At 38.9% G+C, this 17,747-nt stretch overlaps 1 pseudogene; it reads right to left on the minus strand.

Annotated features, from left to right (window-relative positions):
* Window positions 1-16,901: 16,901 nt before the first annotated feature.
* LOC114677951 (small nucleolar RNA U3) lies at window positions 16,902-17,055 on the minus strand (annotated as a pseudogene).
* Between the last annotated feature and the right edge of the window lie 692 nt (window positions 17,056-17,747).

Consider the following 17,747-nt stretch of genomic DNA (forward strand, 5'->3'; position numbering starts at 1 on the left):
TTTAGAAAGACCAGCTAAAAGGCAAAGAAAATCTCTGTTTGCTTCCAAAAATGGAGACTGGCAGGACTATCCAAGGTGATGACACATTCCTTGAAACCCCTTTCGTGGGTGATCCTGACAGACTGATTTCCCATAACTTTTAAACCTGTTTTTCCAACTAAGTGCAAACATCAGAGATGAGCTCATTTACTATTTAGTCCTAACCCAGTTATGCCCCAGTTCAAACTGCTCCAGAGGACAACCTGAGAGCACTCACTAGCCAATACTTCCTGAAAAACCTCTACAACAGGGCAACACTCTGAAGACCCTTGGAGATCAGTGGGGAATGCGTTTGAGAGCAAACTGAAGCTCCCTTTCAACGTAAGTCAAAGTTAACCAGGCAATTCTTTTCTAGTCACCACAGACAAGTGAAAGCCCCACACCCCTTGAGTCAATGGGAAGTCATTTCTTAACTCCCTTTTGAGAAATGCTGCTGGTGATTCAGCACTACATCCTGGCTCACTGGGACACCATCAGTGATATTTCCTTTAACAGCCACCCCACCACCTTGTGAAAGGTGAGTTTCCCAGGCTACAGTTACTCATGAGCACTCTTGCTACGAGACGAGAGAGGGTCAGAGGGTCAAGGGAAGTCTTTCCTTTACCAACATCAGAGAGACTCCAGAAGCCTCTTTGAGTCAGTACTTTATAATTTACTATCCAAACAGGGAACTTTTTGAGAATAAAATGTGGCACCACTAATAATTGTGCTGCAATAACAGATAGAAATGGGGGAATTTCCAGTCAAATCAGAACACAGGATTATTCTTTTTTTTTTTTTCTTTTCTTTTCTTTTCTTTTCTCTCTTTTTTTTTTTTTTTTTTTTTTTTTTTTTTTTTTTTTTTTGAGACAGAGCCTTGCTCTATCACCCCAGGCTGGAGTGTAATGGCGCGATCTTGGCTCACAGCAACCTCTGCCTCCCGGGTTCAAGCAATTCTCTTCTCTTGCCTCAGCCTCCTGAGTAGCTGGGATTACAGGCACCCACCACCACACCTGGCTAATTTTTGTATTTTTAGTAGAGATGGGGTTTCACCATGTTGGCCAGGCTGGCCTCAAACTCCTGACCTCAAATGATCAACCCACTTCAGCCTCCCAAAGTGCTAGGACTACAAGCGTGAGCCACCGCACCTGGCCAGAACACAGGATTATTCTATCTTTATGTTGTGAGGTCTTGTCTTCTAAGAATAAAGACATTCATTTGTCAAGGATTTAGTAAGTGTCTACTGTGTGACACTGTGATATATGCTAGAGATAGTATATTAGCTGTTTTTGCCCTAGAGACCTCAGACTAGTAGGGGTAACCAACACACACGCTGGCATTTATAAAGCACTGTGGAGGTCAGGGACCCTGGGGAACACCTAACACACCTTGCAGAGTCAGAGAAAGCATCCTGGAGGAGACATCGACCTATCTGTTAATATATCTTCATTAGGCAATGAAGAAGGCTAACTGAATTCCAGGCTTAAGAATAGTATGTAGTGTCATTGAAAAACAAAAATATCTAATATTTATGGACCTGTCACTGTGTCCTGGCCTTTATACATATAATAACTCATTTAACCCATACTTCTAGCACCTCCATCTTGCAGATAAGGAAATAGTAATTTCCAAGATATATCAGTATTAAAACATTAAAAGTATCTATGTCCTTTTCTCTGAATATTGTTTTGACCAAGAGTACATGGAAGTGATGCTATGAGACTTCTGAGGCCAGGTTATAAAAGGCCAAACAGCTTCTACCTGGTTTTCTGGAACATACGTGTTGCATCTCTGAGATCCCAATAAAATGCCCAGCTACCTGGAGATCACCATGCTGGAGTGGTGACCTGAAGGCACTCCAGTTGACAATCCCCGCTGAGTCCATCTTTCAGCCATCCCAGTCCAGGAACCAGGCAAGTGAGAAGCCATCATAAAAACAGATCCTCCAGACCAGCATAGAAGAGCTGTCCCCACTGGCCCTTCTCTGAATCTGGACCCACTGAATTTGTAGCCTTAAATATTTCTTGTTTTATACCACTGTTTAGTGGTTTGTTTCACAGCAATGGTAGTAGCCAAGTCACAAAAACACAGGCAGAAGCAGGCAATGAAAACGGGTTCAAATCCAGAAAATCCGACATTGAAAATCATTCCTTTAGCTCTTGTTTCCCAAGAAACATAGCTTCTTTGTAGACATACCGGTATCTGTGGTTGCTGACATGGGCAGTTCTGTGAAGAGAGTGATTTGAGATGGATTGCGGGAGAAAAGCATCCATCAAGTTATAGAAGTCTTTATAAACCACATTAAAGAGTGTGGAGCCATAGGAAGCCATTGAGAAATTTTACAGCAGTAGAACGTTGCACTCAGTTTCATGCTTTAGAGGGATTACTTCGGTGATAATGTGGAAGAAGATCTTGAGGGAGGCAAGATTGGAGGCATTTAGGAAAGTATTAAAGCAATTCAAGGGAGAAGAAAGCAACAGCAGTGGCAAAACGGATGAGAACAAAGCGGGGAAAATCAAGAAAGAAATAGCAGCTAGACAGAGGACAATTGTTGAATGTTGTTTTCTATCTAGTTCCAAAAAATACTCTATAATCATTCAGTTACCAAATCTGAAGCTAGAGAAAATTTAGAGAGGTACATATGATTAGGAAAGACCTCCAGAGATGCACTGTAGTCAATATTCAGGGCCACCCTTGCCCTGTAGACTGAAAAGTTCAGCTACACTCTTTCCTCCCTTTTCCTTCCCTTCCCTTGCAGATGGTAGAAAGAGGACAAAGTTTGAAAAAAGAGTAATTATATATAGTCATTTTGAGGAAATATAACTATATTGTGAATAATGAGAGCCAGGTTTCTTCTGACTGTCAAAGAAAGTGAAAGAAAAGAAAAGTCTAGAAATAAACCCGAAATTATGAACTGGAATTGTGAGTATTGGAATAAACTTATAGTTTTAGATATATAGATAATAAGTAAATAAATAGATACAGACTTATCCGTGTGTATATATACACATATATACATCTGTATATGTATATATACAAAATTTCAATTCTGTTTCCCAAAAGGGCCTAGAAGCAGTGCACCCCAGTGTCAATGAAGACTCTGAGAGCAGATCTTGTTTCCAAATACCATTCTCTGCTAAAAAAAAAACAAAACCAAGGCTCCTTAGATCAACAATGGACTCCAGAGCTTAGGTGTAGAGAAGGCTCAATATAAGCCCAGATATCTTGTTGTCCCGGAAAGCAAGACAGGACACAAAGAATGATGTAAACACTATCAAAAAGACACAGGCACCAGCTTACAACGGTTCTTACTGACCAAATCTGGAAGACTTTCAGCATCAGGTTAAATAATGATAATAATGAATTATAATCCATTGGAAAAAAATAAAAATTCATGTCTACACTGATATAAATAAATGACTGAAATGATAGATATCCCAAGTACCCCGAGTTGATCTTTACACATTATATGGATATATCAAATTATCACATGCACCTCAAAAATATATATATCTATTATGTATTAATTTAAAAATAAATAAATAGGCTGGATGCAGTGGCTCACATCTGCAGTCCCAGAACTTGGGGAGGCTGAGGTAGTTGGATCATTGAGCCCAGGTGATAGAGATCAGCCTGGGCAAAATGACAAAACCTCATCTCTACTAAAAATACAAATATTAACCAGGTGTGATGTTGTGTGCCTGTAGTCCCAGCTACTCAGGAGGCTGAAGTAGGAGGATTGCTTGAGTCCAGGAGGTTGAGGCTGCAGTGAGCCGAGATCATACCACTGTTCTACAGCCTGGGGAAGAGAGCAAGACCTTGTCTCAAAAAATAAAATGAAATAATAAAAACATGATCGAATGAATATATAAATAAAAGAGAAAGATCTACCCAATTAATAAATGATGGAAATAGAAAATCATCCTTTGACAATCATATAAGGGTCATTAATGCAGGTAGGAATCATGAAAGGATGCTAAGCTAATGACTGAGGCTTAATGAGTTAGAGGCTATTGGCATAACTTTGAAGTATCTCAACTGAAAAAAGTTTATAAATTATAAAAGGGGAAACGGTGATTTTTAAAGCAGTGAAAGCTGATAGTTTCACCAGGTGGTCAAGGTTGGCATCGCCAGGGGTAGTATGGATGATGATTCTACGCCTCCATCACATGGTCAGCTCTAAAGGAGCATGTCAGCTCTGGGGGCTTCCTGCTGGTAATGCATGATCTGAGTCTTGTAATAAGAAAACCTCGGAAGGGGCCCTGGCATGGTGTCTCACGCCTGTAATCCCAGCACTTCGGGAGGCCAAGGTGGGCAGATCACCTGAGGTCTTGAGTTTGAGACCAGCCTGGCCAACCTGGTGAAACCCCATCTCTACTAAAAGTACAAAAATTAGCCAGGTGTGGTGGTGCATGCCTGTAATCCTAGCTACTCGGGAGGCTGAGGCAGGAGAATTGCTTCAATCCAGGAGGCGAATATTGCAGTGAGTCGAGATCACCTCACTGCATTCCAACCTAGGTGACAGAGCAAGACTCCATCTAAGAAAAGAAAAAAAATTTTTTTTTTTTTTAAAGAAAACCTTGCAAAGGGCTGGGTACAGTGACTCAAGCCTGTAATACCAGCACTTTGGGAGGCTGAAGCAGGTGGATCATTTGAGTCAGGAGTTTGAGAACAGCCTGGCCAACATAATGAAATCGTCTCTAATAAATATAGAAAAATTAGCCTGGTGTGGTGGTGCATGCCTGTAATCCCAGCTACTCGGGAGGCTGTGGCATGAGAATGGCATGAATCCTGGAGGCAGAAGTTGCCACGAGCTGAGATCACTGTAAGCTAAGATGGCGCCACTGCACTCCAGCCTGGGCAACACAGCTAGACACCATCTCAGGAAAGAAAAGAAAAAAGAAAACCTAGCAAAAGCCTAGGTAGAAGGACATCCTACCAAGTTAAACACCTATACTCTTTTTATTTATTTATGTATTTATTGATTTGATAGCAGTCGGGCTCTGTTGCCCAGACTGGAGAGCAATGGTGCTATCTCAGTTCACTGCAATTTCCGCTTCCCAGGCTCAGGTGCTTCTCCCACCTCAGCCTCCCAAATAGGTAGGACTGTAGGCTTTATTTGAAAGCCTGTTCTTTTAATGATTTTTTTTTTTTTTGAGATGGAGTCTCGCTGTGCTGGTCAGGCTGGAGTGCAGTGACGTGATCTTGGCTCACTACAACCTCTGCCTCCCGGGTTCAAGCAATTCTCTTGCCTCAGCCTCCTGAGTAGCTGGGATTACAGGCATCCGCCACCATGGCTGGCTAATTTTTGTATTTTTCTTAATAGAGACAGGATTTCACCATGTTGGCCAGGCTGGTCTTGAACTCCTGATCTCAGGTGTTCAGCCTCCCAAAGTGCAGAGATTACAGGCATAAGCCACTGTCCCAGGCTTTATAATGAAATTTGAACTAAATGTTTATGGAAGACGAATGACCTCCCAGAAATTTTAAGGTTCTGGAAAAGACAGTTTAGAAACCATTATCTTACTTTGCTTTTCCTTATTTTTTTCTTTTTATCATTTATTCAAATACCAATGAAAACTGCAAAGCGTTTTAGCATCGGTACTTTGTAGTATTCATGGAGCTTGTTACACATAGAATGTTTGTTTGAAAAAATTATCAGTTAAAACCTTTTTATTTAATAGTTGGATGTGGTGATGCACACCTATAATTCCAGTGACTGGAATCACTGGGACCTCATCTCTACAAAAAAAAAAATTTTTTTTAATTAGCTGGGTGTGATGGCATGTACCTGCAGTCCTTGCCACTTGGGAGGCTGAGGCAGGAGGACTGTTTGATCCAAAGTGTTTAAGGTTGCAGTGAGCTATGATTGCTGCCTGGGTGACAGAGTGAGACTGTCTCTAAAAAAAAAAGAAAAAAAAAAAAAGAATATGCGTTCAAATAAATAAACCAAAAAATTAAAATGTATACTTTCAACAATATATGAGAATTGTAATTTAAAAGAAAATCTATACTATACTATACTATACTATACTATACTATACTATACTATACTATACTGAAATAGGTTCTGTACCGAATAGGAACCCACCAACACATTAACTTGAGCAGCCAATTTCTCTTACCATTTCTATAAAAATATTTGAATTTAATGTAAATATGTAACTTATTAATAACATATAGCTCTGAATTTTTTTAATTCAAGATTTCCTCTAAATATATAAAAATTGCACATTCAGGATACTAATTCCTATCCATATCAATTATTACTTTTAACTGTCAAATTCAAATTTAAAAACAGAAATAAATTGAATGGTAAAACTGATAAAACTCTGCAACTGTTTTCTGTTACATTTGATTTTTAATACCTATGTTCATAGGAATAGCTTTTCTTAACCTATCTGACTTTACAAGCAAATACTATGAATGTGACCTGACAACCAACCATTCTAATAGAATACTGTTTTTGTCTGTTGTATGTGCTGATTTTTTTCAGCAGATGTCTAGAGAAGAAAATAATTCTCTTTTTAAAAAGGTTGAAAACCACTTGTGTTAAGTATTGTTTAAAATAAAGTGTGGTACAAGATACATTTTCTCTTTCATTATAAGATAAAATAAGAATGATCAATAAGAACGTAATATAAAGGCAACTCATCCAAGAGAAGTGTGACCCTAACCCTTTAAATGGCTTGCTTTGGCAGATAATCTAGAAAACAGTAGAATTAATCCCTGATAACAAAACACAATTATATGTCATTTGGTGTCTTTAGCTCCTTTGTGATACAAGAACCTACATTGTGTGCATCACATCAAAGACAACTGATCAGCTGTGCATAGACCTTTCAACATATGAGAAGCATGTGCTCAATCTATTGGTTTCTCTAACACTTGAAGATATGACTCCACAAAATGAAACAGTAAAAACCAAGACATACTACTTCATTGTGGGTTCTGCCCCATCAAGTCCTCCTAGAGCATTAGAGAATTGTGTTTCAATCAGGGCAATTTTGCCAACCCCGACACCCCTCACCCCTGATATTTGGCAATGTCAAAGACACTTGACTGGCACCACTGGGAGATGCTACCCCATCTAGTAAGTAGAGTCCAGGAACACTGCTAAACACCCTACAGTGCACAGGGCATCCCCCACAATAAAGAACTATTCAGCCTAAAATATCAAGAGCTGAGGTTGTGAAACTCTGCTTTACAGAGTCAGGGGTAAATTTTAGACTGTTCTAGATTCATTCTTGTGCTTCTAAACTCTTTTCCTTCACCCTCTCTCTGCTTCTTCATAGTTCTCCAGTGATGGATTGATTTTTATTTTATTTTATTTATTTATTTATTTTTGTGAGATGGAGTCTCCATCTGTCACCCAGGCTGGGGTACAGTGGCGCAATCTCAACTCAATGCAAACTCCGCCTCCCGGGTTCAGGTGATTCTCCTTGCCTTAGCCTCCCAAGTAGCTGGGATTGCAGGCATCCACTACCATGCCCGGTTAATTTTTGTATTTTTAGTAGAGACGAGGTTTCACCATGTTGGCCAGGCTGGTCTCAAACTCCTGACCTCAGGTGATCCACCCACCTCGGCCTTCCAATTTGCTGGGATTATAGGCATGAGCCACCACACCCCGCTTCTGTTGGGATTTAGACGGAATTTTGGTGAGGAAAAAATTAGGACAAAAAATGTTGGAATGTTTCCCAAGGAACATTCCACTAAATGGTTGTGTACAATTATCTTCCAAACAAATGTAGTCCAACAAACCAGCACTTCATTTAGAACCAGTAATTCCTAGTCACTGGAAAGAGAAGCTGGGAAGTTTGTCTGTACTCTAATCAACTCTTGGCCTTAACTCATTCTTATCTCAGACAGTCAAATTATAAGACAATTGAGTTGGCTTCAGTTTCTCTATATCATCATATTCTAATCATGAATTCTTCGAGAACACACCAACTCTCTTAAATAAAAACTTGGGAAGGGCCGGGCGCGGTGGCTCAAGCCTGTAATCCCAGCACTTTGGGAGGCCGAGATGGGCGGATCACGAGGTCAGGAGATCGAGACCATCCTGGCTAACACGGTGAAACCCCGTCTCTACTAAGAAATACAAAAAAACTAGCCGGGCGAGGTGGCGGGCGCCTGTAGTCCCAGCTACTCGGGAGGCTGAGGCCGGAGAATGGCGTGAACCCGGGAGGCGGAGCTTGCAGTGAGCTGAGATCCGGCCACTGCACTCCAGCCTGGGCAACAGAGCAAGACTCCGTCTCAAAAAAAAAAAAAAAAAAAAAAAAAAAAAAAAAAAAAACTTGGGAAACACCCTATGTTTATCAGGAAGGTGGGTTTCTCTTCACATGAGCATTCTCATCTATTCTGTGTTGACTTTTTTTTTACTATATTCAACCATGGAGAGTGTGAACTCCTCTTGACCTATCTCCCACATTTGAGGACTATGTTACTGCAACTCTCTGTGCTTAAGTACACTGACAACATACAATACTCAACTAAAAATGTCATTTTATGTGTAATTCTACAGACAAGCATAATGGCATTACGCCCAAAACAAACATCTGCGCCCTCATCTGTATGTGTTCTTTCCAGATTCTCAACTTTTAATAATAGCAGGATGGATGGCTTTTCCTTTTCATGATTTATCAGTGTTGACCAGATAGAACAGAATTCATTTTAACTAGATGTCTATGAGATCCTCACAAATGTGAACCTCGTGGTTTTCCACCAATTTCCTTCTGAACTATGTGTGACCTGAGACACTTTTCAACAATACACAACACTGGCATGCTTCACTGGGTGTTTCTTCTAGGTCAGGACTAAGATTTAAGGGTTGAGATTTGTTGAACAAAAGTGAGGCAGAAACTGTATGTCAGAATTTATTACCCATCTCTTCTCTTTTTCTCCTTTGCCTCAAGCAGCTGGAGATCATTTTGAATTTTTAAATCTAGAATACTCAATTATCAGAACAAAATTTGCAGTGGTGAGAGTTGTCAATTATTTTCCATTTAATATTTTGAAAAATTTAGAAATGACAAATAATTTTTTTTAATTAAACTTGCAACTGTAAAATGGTGGTTACTTCAAAAATGCTTTTTAGACTGGATGTGGTGACTCACTCCTGTAATCCCAGAACTTTGGGAGGCTGAGGCAGGCAGATCACTTGAGTTCAGGAGTTTGAGACCAACCTGGAAAACATGGTAAAACCCTGTCTCTACTAAAAATACCAAAAAAATTAGCCAGGAATGGTGTCAGGCCCCTGTAATCCCAGCTGCTCAGAGGCTGAGGCAGGAGAGTAGCTTGAACCTGGGAGGTGGAGGTTATAGTGAGCCAAGATCATCCTGTTGCATTCCAACCTAGGCGACAGAGCAAGACTCCGTCTCAAAAACCAAACCAAACAAAAAAGAAAAATATTTTTTAATAGATAAACTTGGTTTGGATTTCCTGAGATATCTGAATCTCCTTTTTTTTTTTTTTATGGACTTCCACAAATAGTATGTTTTCACTTAAAAACATAATTTTAGAAATATACTCATCCTTGCCAGTTTTTTTAAATCACAAATACATTTAAGGCTAAGATTCTTCACTAACAAGTCCTCATTTATCAGGTTTGACAGTAGTGGTTAATGACGTCTGATTAACAGAAGATTGATTCTGAAGAAGATATGTATCTACGAAAGATGTTTCTGAGAAAAAGAAATTATTTGCTAATTTGGTAACATCCTATGACACATTCTGACTCACTCAATTTAAGAGATCAATTCCCCCAAAGGCAATTAAATCAAAATAATTTCTACTTATGTATTGAAAATATATCAAATATATACTACACATATATAAATTTAGTCCAAAAGCAACACTTCATTTACAGTCAGTCATTCCTGGCTAATATCCAGTGATAAACTGTATATATATATATATATATATATATATATATATATATATATATATATATAGTGTGTGTGCGTATGTGTGTGCTTGTATAATAGGATCTTCACCCAGCAGTGAATGGTGAAACTGGCTGTAATAGAAGTTAACCAGTCTGTGCTCACATTCTACAAGGAAGTAGGCAGGAGCTTACAATCCATCCGTAGAGGCTTGCATCACAAGAGGAGGTACCAACAGCTGCCAGGAGAGGAGATCTAAAGTAACAGGAACTGGCAAGAGGTGAAGATGGAGGAGACAGGTCTCAAAAACAAGCAGAAAACATAAAAGCCATTCTAGCAGCAGAGATGACTTCAAATCTTTCCATTTACAAATCAGAATTGGTTCCAGTGGCTGAGCTAGGACCCAGCATGCTGGTAGAAGTCAAGGGCCTCTTGCTGTGGAGAGGAAAGACCCAGCAAGACTGAGAGCTGAGCATAGTTGTGAGCCTTGGCTCTGACCTAGACTGATCTCAGTTTACTTACAGCATGTCCCTGAACATTGTTAACCTCTCTGAGTTTAATTCCTTTCCGACAAAATGTGAATAATATTAGTACTAACTTCACAATGTTGTGAGCCTTAAATGGGATAATACATATGAACAACACGTGATGAACTGTATGACACATCATAAACTCTTCATAAGTGCTCATGGTTATAATAATAATAATTGTAATTAGTTATTATTATGTCCTGATCCACAAAACAAATAACTGCAGTAACTGTTTGTAGCTTAGGTGTGATAGAATGAGCACTGTCTGTAAAGTCAGGAGATATTTTGTCTTGAACTCATGTGATGATAGCAAACCTCACCTTTCTGCATGTCATTTCCTTCATTTTTATTTTTTAGGATGAGGTATCTATCACCCAGGCTGGAGTGCGGTGGGTACACTCCATCATAGCTCACTGCAGCCTTGAATTCCTGGCCCCAGCCTTAAGCTTCAAGCCTCCTGAGTAGCTGGTACTACGGCCATGAGCTGTGGTGCCTGGCCCTGTGTGTCTCTCTTTTTTTTTTTTTTTTTTTTTTTTGAGACAGTCTTGCTCTGTCACCCAGACTGGAGTGCAGTGGTGCGATCCCCACTCACTGCAACCTCCATCTCCCAGGTTCAAGTTATTCTCCTGTCTCAGCCTCTGGATTAGCTGGGATTACAGGGACCCACCACCAAGTCTGAATAATTTTTTGTATTTTTAGTGGAGTTGGGGTTTCAACATGTTGGCCAGGCTGGCCTCGAGCTCCTGACCTCAGGTGACCTGCCCACCTCGGCCTCCCAAAGTGCTGGGATTACAAGCGTGAGTCACCGTGCCCAGCCCTGTGTGTCATTTTCTTAATCCAATGTAATTAGTTAATTTGCAGAATCCCTTACTTAAACACCTAAGTTTTTTTCTTTTGTCTAAATAAATAAAAGGTCATCATATGGTAGAAGAATTTAACTTAAGAATTCCAAATAGAAATATTTAGTTCATCAATCTGGATATAAATTTGTGGGGAAAGAAAAAAGTCAAAAAATAACTTAAAGTTGCAAAAGTTTATCAATGATGGACGGAATGCTTTACTAAAGGACATCAGTTGCACTATTAAAAATTTAGAGCCAGCGTGGTGGCTCAAGCCTGTAATTCCAGCACTTTGGGAGGCCAAGGCGGGCAGATCACTTGAAGTCAGGAGTTCAAACCGGTCTGGTCAACGTGGTGAAACCCTGTCTCTACAAGAAATACCAAAATTAGCCAGGCATGGTGGCACACATCTGTAATCCCAGCTACTCGGGAAGCTGGGGCAGAAGAATCGCTTGAACCTGGGAGGTGTAGGTTGCAGTGAGCTGTGATCGTGCCATTGCACTCCAGCCTGGGCAACAGAGCGAGACTCTGTCTCAAATAATAATAATAATAATAATAATAATAATTTAGTATAATGAAGATTTCTTTGCTGTCAGACAGACTTAGGTTTGAATTCCAGTTCTACTATTTCTTGATCACTCTGGATAAATTATGTAACCATCTTTTTCTCATCTGCAAAATGAAGATAATAGTGAATTTTTCCTAAAGTTATGGTAAAACTAAAATACAAACATGTATTAAAATAATTTAGCATAATGATTGGCATATTAAGTGCACAAAAATAATAAAGAGCATTGCAAATATTCTTGTACCTTTTTTGACAATTTTAAAAAAATTGGTAGCAACCAAGGCAATATATTTATTTCTTGAAGAATTTACTGTTGACCTTCAGTGAGTTATGTAATCTCTTTTACCCTTGATTTTGTTATGTATAGAATAGAAAAAGTAGTGCTGCCCAGAATATTGTGAGAATAAAATAAGTCATGAAAGAGGTCCAAGAATAATGCCTGCCCAAAATAGAGGTTGTTTTATAAGGTAGTTGTGAATGTAACTTACCACACTTAACAAAAACATTATTTACATTTAACTATTTGAAGGTATAAATATTTACCCATTCTTTAAAATACTCAAATGAACATTGTTGTTCAGAGTTTTCTGTGTTGTTTTAGGAAACAATGGAGTAGAAGAATAGGCAGAGGATTACGAGAAGTGTTGGAAGATAGCTCTGAGTAGAGTGATGCTGAGCTTAATCTACTTTCCATGATGAGGTCATTTGCACAATAGAGAAAGCATCCATTTGTTTGTAAAGTGATCAGATTGTAAGCACCAGGCATTGTTTGTTGAAATATTTCCTTTCACTTGTAGATCTCCAGTCTTTCCTATGCAGCTTGACAAGTGAAGTGGAATGCCAACAATCTTCTCTCAACAAACTCAGAGGATAGAGCAGAGAAGAAAAGAATGTACTTAAAGACATGGTTCAGGACTTCACACAGATGACACCCACTTAGAAAACACAAACAAACTTTAGCCTAGGAAAAGTCAGGGCCAGCGTGCGATCTTTCTGCAGTGAAATTGGGATCGATCTCAGGTTGAAACCTAGTATATTAATCCCGATCGGTTGCTTCAATTCACCTAGAAACATCCGTAAGTTATCTGCTAATGGCTCTACCTAGGTAATTGTTCACAGATCTTCAAATAGTTTTCCAAGAGCACCAAGTACATCAAAATCTAAAGTGTGTAAGCATGCAATAGAAAAAGGGTAATCAGTAAGATTGTTAGATATGTTATTTATACTTCCTTGGTATAAAATTGCGATGGCTTCCCACGAACTTCTATGCTGATACTGGCATTGGAAAACAGCTAGATAACTTTTTCATTCACTAAATTCTGATAATCATTGCCTGCCATTATCCAAATCCTTATCTTCTTGGCCTTTGCTCTCCCTTTCCCTGTATTAGTCAAGCAAAGAGATTGAAGACAGCAAAGTACATTGGAAAGAATCCACAAATGCCGTGTGGTCTGGGACATCTCACAAAAAAGCTCATCTGAAAAATGAGCGTAATTCCTACTTCAAAAGCATTAATTGAGGCCAGGTGTAGTGGCTTCATGCCTGTAATCCCAGTACTTTGGGAGGCTGAAGTGGCTGGATCACCTGAGGTCAGCAGTTCAAAACTAGCTTGGCCAACATGGTGAAATCCCGTCTCTACTAAAAACACAAAAATTAGCTAGTTGTGGCAGTGGGTATCTGTAATCTCAGCTACTCAGGAGGCTGAGGCAGGAGAATTGCTTGAACCCAGGAGGCAGAGATTGCAGTGAGCCAAGATCATGCCACTGTACTCCAGCCTGGGCGACAGAGCAAGGCTCCATCTAAAAAAAAATTCATTGAGTTAATTCATGTAAAGTTCTTAGAGTAAGACCTCGCACATGATAGGTGCCATTAAAATTACAGAATCACATATTCCAGTTTGTCTAAGCTCATCCCAATTTATGCTTGTTTTCCAGCTTCTCAGTTAGTTTGGTATTGCCATTCTCAAGGGGTCCTGATTTGGATGATTGATAATAAATTATAGGGCCAGGCGCAGTAGCTCACATCTGTAATCCCAGCACTTTAGGAGGCTGAGGCGGGTGGATTACCTGAGGTCAGGAGTTTGAGACCAGCCTGACCAACACGGCCAAACCCTGTCACTACTAAAAATACAACAGTTAGCTGGGCATTGTGGGCATTGTGGAGGGTGCCTGTAATCCCAGCTACTCGGGAGGCTGAGGCAGGAGAATCACTTGAACCCAGGAGGCAGATGGAGGTTGCAGTGAGCCGAGATCATGCTATTGGCACTCCAGCCTGGGCAACAAGAGTGAAGCTCTGTCTCAAAAATATGTAGATAAATACATAAATAGTAAACGTGTATGTCTAAATTTTGTGGAATCTTGCTTATAAATGTACATTACATGTTGAGCTATTAATACGTGCTACCATGTCCTGGAGTCAGAAAAGTGTAATAAAAAAGCTAATTCTTAGACATTTACTTACTGTGTGATTTGATAAAAGTTACCTACCTGTGCAGTAAAGCCAGATAATACATAGCCAGTGACCTAATGGTTGTAAGAATATAATGAGATATAATATATATGAAAATGCTTTGTAATTTATAGCACTTGATATAAAGGAAACAAATTCTTTTTGTTTGTTTGTTTGTTTGTTTGTTTGAGACGGAATCTCCCTCCTCGCCCAGACTGGAGTGCAGTGGTGCGATCTCGGCTCACTGCAAGCTCCGCCTCCCAGGTTCATGCCATTCTCCTGCCTCAGCCTCCAGAGTAGCTGGGACTACAGGCGCCCGCCGCCATGCCCGGCTAATTTTTTCGTATTTTTGGTAGAGATGGGTTTTCACCGTGTTAACCAGGATGGAAGGAAACAAATTCTTAAACTAAAATTCAACTTAAGGTATTATGTTTTGATAAATACCCTGTTTAGATGGCTGACTTAATACTTCCGCAAATATTCTATGTACCTAATATTTCAGATATATTACTGGATTTACAATATTCGGTTAGAAAAAAAAAGCATCACACGATGCAGTGGTGCAAGCCTGTAGTCAGTCCCAGCTACTTGGAAGGCTGGGTTGGAAGGATCACTTGAGCCCAAGAGTTCAAGATCAGCTAGGCAAGATAGCAAGACTTCTGTCTGAAATAAATAAATTGAATTAATAAGCATCAAGGGGCCAATATGAACCACTTGCTCAACCATGCACTAAGAACTCTAGAACTCAGTTCTTCCTGCTTCTTGACTGGTTTTGGGCACTTGAAGAGACACAATAGAATTAGTAGTTATGTGCATGGGTTTAAGTCTTTGCTTTGCCATTAGCGAGTTCAGTAGCATTAAGCAGGTTATTTAATAATTCTAAGATCTCAATAGGGGTAAAACTATTATTACACAAAATTATTATTCTGAGACATAAATGAGATCATGATTATACAAGTCTTAGTACAAAAGCCTTAGCACAGTGACCTTGATATGTCTGACACATAGTAAAATATGAATAAATGTTAGCTATTGCGTATAATTTTTTGAAGTTCTTAGCAAAGCTCTGAGGTGAGCTCAATATCTTTATTAGACTGTATTTTTATTATTGTGGAGCAGGAAGAGGTCAACAAACAGATGACTAGCTCCCAACAGTAAGAAAATTCTGAATGGTATCTTGTGATTGGCAGGAAGGCAGCTGTTGACCCAGGTCAGCAAATATTTATTAAGTATTTGTTATATGCAAAACATTGCTAAAAATAGTCGAATGTAAGAATATCACTCAAAGCTAATAGTTATAAGCAGCTTATACTAGCGTTTGGTGAATGACACAGGTAAAAAGGCAGAATATACAAAGTGATACAAGAAGGTATAATAATAACACTGGGGCTCAGTGAAGGTTGTAACACTGTGCTGGGGTTAGAATTTTAAAGGTCTCATGGAAACGGGGCTGTAGATGGTGATATTTTAGATTGGTTCTGAGGGTTTGGATAGGCAGAAGGGAAGGAAAGAACATTCTAGGCAGAACTGAAGGAAATAAATAAGGACTCATTCCCAAACATTTAGCTGTTGGAGTTAAAGTGCATACATGGGTTACTGGTGTGAAACTTAAAAACAAGACAATAGATTTTTAAAATCTCTGTATCAACCCCACTCATGATCATCTACGAAATAACTACTATTCACTCACTAACTTCAATGTATTATTTTCACCTGTGTTGGATGTTTTAGAGGTGAAAGGCATTTGTTCTGTACTGAACCTTTGAAAACCATTTCAAGTGAAACAATCTGGGTTTTTATATTATGTGTGTTTTATGAATGTGAACCCATATATAATCATGATCATTTATTGCTGATAAATTATATAATAATATGACTGCTATAGAGCAAATCAGATGTGAGCCTAAATCATACCAATAAAACTAGACTGAATTATTCTCCAATATAGTGTCATTCATTCTTTTACTTAAAAAACAGCAAATATTTTTAAACTATGTGCCAAGAACCATGAATAAGGAATTAAAAGTAAAAGTCTATATATATTGTTAATCTATTATAAAGAACAGGAAATAAAATTGGTTCATAATTCCCGTAAGTATATTCTGTGAACATCAAAGTCTATTATATCTGTTATTTTCACTTCATTTTGAACTGATGTGGTCTTTTTATAAACTGATTTTTCTCCTTAGTTTTCTTTTTAATTTCTGAAAATGAGATTTTCTGCTTACATGTTTCAGTGCCTTGAACCAAGGCACTACAACTTACCACTTTTGAAAAATCTGCATAAATATACATTAAGCAAAATATACTTACTACATTTATCTAAGGCCTAAATTTAGCTTTCTAGTACAAATTAAGCCTGCCAATTATTGAAAATAATATTTTAATCCCGATTGTAAAAATATATATCTACTCTCTATAAGAGATTAAACAAATCTTCTATAGAGTTGATAAAACAAATCCTGTTTCTTCATTTTTATATGAGAAAGAAATATAACTAGGATTATTACAACATCTCCTACAACTCTCAGAATCTTCACCACCTTATTAACCTGGTGTTTTGATTCTCTTTGTTGTATTTTTTTAAGAAAAAAATTCTTAAATTAAAAATGGAATCACTCAGACTGCATTCCTTTCCAAAGAGCAAAGCTGGCTTCACACTAAAGAGAGAACTCTGCACCTCCTCCTTCTGGCTTCTAGTGCTCTACACTGTTGGAGAAGCTTTTCTAGTAATGAACCATAGGAATGATGCTGGGAAGTAGAGTCTTTGATACATCTTTTAAAGCATAGATTTTTCACTGAATCAGCAATCACTCTTGGAAAATAGATGTAGACCACTTGAGGCAGGATCTTGCTCTGTCACCCAGGTCAGACTGCAGTGGTACAATCATGGCTCACTGCAGCCTCAACCTCCCTGGCTCAAGTGATCCTTTCACCTCAGCATCCCAAGTAGTGGGACTACAGGCGTATGCCACCATACCCAGCTATATATATATATATATATATATATACACACACACACATATATTTTTTAAAATTTTTTGTAGAGATGAGGTCTTGCTCTGTTGCCCAATCTGGTCTCAAACTCCAGGCCTCAAGTGATCCTCTGGCCTCCGCCTCTCAAATACTGGGATTGCAGGCATGAGATGCTGCGCCCAGCCTATAGTATTTAAAATTGTCCATCTGCAGCATTCCTTCAAGCAGCTTATACACAAAATCAAATCAATTATTCTGGTGATCAACCTAATAAAAACAGCGCCATAATTTTAAAAAGAAGAATCGTTTGGCTGAATTAGAAGCCTCCATACTAATCCAGCCTCTATGCATGTCATAATGGGCCTGATTTGGGTGCACTTTCGTATCTAAAGCATCATATTTAAAAAGGGCATATAAAATGGGAATGTTTGTATGGAGACAGGCTAAATTTTTTCATGGCAACAGGCAAAAAGAACCCTGAAAT

Source organism: Macaca mulatta, chromosome 4, assembly GCF_049350105.2.
Source record: "Macaca mulatta isolate MMU2019108-1 chromosome 4, T2T-MMU8v2.0, whole genome shotgun sequence".
In the NCBI taxonomy this organism is placed as follows: Eukaryota; Metazoa; Chordata; class Mammalia; order Primates; family Cercopithecidae; genus Macaca; species Macaca mulatta.